Here is a 2,772-nt window from a genome sequence, read left to right as displayed (position 1 = left end):
ACCACTTTGCCAATGGAAAACCATGCCAGCCACATCTACCGCGCCAAGGCATGCCACCATGACAGCCGCACCACTGTTCCAATGGCAAACCATGCCAGCCACATCTCCGCGCCAAAGCATGCCAACCATGCCAGCCGCACCACTGTGCCAATGGCAAACCATTCCAGCCACATCTCTGCGCCAAGGCATGCCAACCATGCCAGCCGCACCACATGTGCCAATGGCAAACCATGCCAGCCACATCCCCGCGCCAAGGCATGCCAACCATGCCATCCGCGCCACCATGCCAATGGCTAACCATGCCATCCACGTTTCCATGCCAAAGCCACGCCGACCCCGCTACATGCCGCTGGCTTCCAAAACGAAGGGTTGCAATAATCAACGACCACCCTTCCATCTGAGATGCAGATCTTAGCCGTCCAAGGTCGCCAGCCGACGCGTGGTAACCTTTGGCTCAATGCCAAGCCCCAATTTTGGTCGCGCCCAAACTAATGCCAAGCCCTAGATTTTTGGTCGTGCCTAAACTATGCCAAAATCCTGGTTTGGCCACGCCTAAACCATGCCATGCCGACCTTTCCTTCACGGATGCCAAAACGAAGGCGTGCATCAATCAACGACCACTCTCCAATCTAAGATGCAAATCTTAGCCGTCCAAGGTCGCTAGCCGACGCGTGGTAACCTTTGGCCCAACGCCAAAATCCTAGCCTGGTCATGCCAAAATCCTAGCATGTTCATGCCGCCATCCCTCTTGAATTCTTCCTGGTTTTTACCGTCGGGCTGTTATCACCACCCAAACGAGCTCAAAACCTAAATATTCCCGCGTAGGGGGGGGGGGATAGAGAATTATTTTCCGTTCAGATGGAGGGGCGGACCGTCAAAATGCGAGTCTGTATGCGAATTCTACGGCGATTCTAGTAAAAAGCGCTAATTAGGGTTTCGGTGTGTCAATCCCTTAACTAGTTTGGTCGCGCCTAAACCGCTCCAAGGCATGACGACCATGCCACATGTGCCAATGGCATGCCAGGCAAACGCACCTTGCCTTGGCCCTAGCCATGCTAGCTGCACCATGCGCCAATGACATGTCAAACCCTTGGCCCTACTATGCCAAGCCGGCCGCACCATTCAGCCTTGGCCACACTATGCCAAGCCGGCCGCACCATTCAGCCTTGGCCCCACTATCCCAAGCCATCCGCACCATTCCGCCTTGGCCCTACTATGCCAAGCCGGCCGCACCATTCAGCCTTGGTCCCACTATGCCAAGTCGGCCGCACCATTCAGCCTTGGCCCGACTATCCCAAGCCGGCCGCACCATTCAGCCTTGGCCCCACTATGCCAAACCGGCCGCACCATTTAGCCTTGGCCCCACTATGCCAAACCGGCCGCACCATTCAACCTTGGCCCCACTATGTCAAGTCGGTCGCACCATTCAGCCTTGGCCCCACTATGCCAAGCCGGCCGCACAATTCAGCCTTGGCCCTACTATGCCAAGCCATCCGCACCATTTTCCTTGGCCACATCATGCCGGCCTTCCCCATGCGGCTACCAAAATGAAGGTGTGCGACGATCAACGGTCACCCTTCAATCCCAGATGCAAATCCTAGCCGTCCAAGGTCGTCAGACAACACATGGTAACCTTTGGCCCAAAACCCTAGTTTTGGCCACGCCAAACCTCGCCAAGGCATGCCATGCCACATGTTCCAGTGACATGCCAACCACCTTGTCGCGCCATTCCATGACGGCCTTCCCTATGCGGTTACAAAAACGAAGGCGCGCGACGATCAACAACCACCTTTCCTCTTAAGATGCAAAATCTCGACCGTCGAAGGTCACCAAGCCGGCAAGTCTCCCAAGCTCGACTTGCCAGACGACAACAATATGCTACATGTTTTCCACGAAAACACTCGATACATCAACGCATATCACAAACTGGGGGATCCTCTTTGGGTATTGGTTTGGCGGTTTACAGCGTGCGTCGTACACTGCGCCCGTTATAAGAAAGTGTAATAAGAATGAGGCGGTTAGTAAACATGGGAAGTAATGGTGAAACGCTTTCTTTTATGGAACATCAATTCCAAGCGTGACCGGTCATCACCTCCTCCCATTTACCATTTCTTAATGAGACCAGAGTACGTTTCACTTCGACTTGTATAAATAGGTCTTACCTATTTCCACCGAACAACAAGTTCAGTTAGGGAAAATGCAACACTCAGAAAACATTTGTTAGATTTCCATTTGTTAGCTTCCTACTTTCTGATACAAGTCGTGAAACAACTACTCTTCCAGAATCAACTATTCTGGTCTCAACACTTTCCTTGCTTCCCTCCCAAAACCAACCCATTCTCCTTCACTTTGTGACCGAAGCAAGTCTGGAACGGCCATTTCTTGGTTTAGGCCGAACTTGTACAGATTGATCTCTCGAATCTAAAGTACTCCCTTGAAGTATATTGTTTAGGGTTTAAATTCGTTTCTCACCCACACACCCGAAATTACCAAAATCAGCAGAAACCATTTTCACCCTCAAACAATTGGCGACCAAAGTGGGAGATTGATCTTTCGGTTACAATGTCAATTTTCGACCATTGATTCCATGCTTCGACCCAGACACCAAGACGGTAGAAGCATGCGATCCACTCAAGGATCGAAGACTCAGTTACCAGACGACCCGATTATCAGTCTTGACACGACAAGGGATGACTGGGGATTGCCTAGAGTTTAAAAGCGAACGATCCAACCAGTCTTGACGTGGCAAAGGGCGACTGGGGACTTCCCAGA

The sequence above is a fragment of the Papaver somniferum genome, chromosome 1 (genome assembly GCF_003573695.1).
Source record: "Papaver somniferum cultivar HN1 chromosome 1, ASM357369v1, whole genome shotgun sequence".
NCBI lineage: Eukaryota > Viridiplantae > Streptophyta > Magnoliopsida > Ranunculales > Papaveraceae > Papaver > Papaver somniferum.
Note: the sequence above shows the minus strand (reverse complement) of the source record.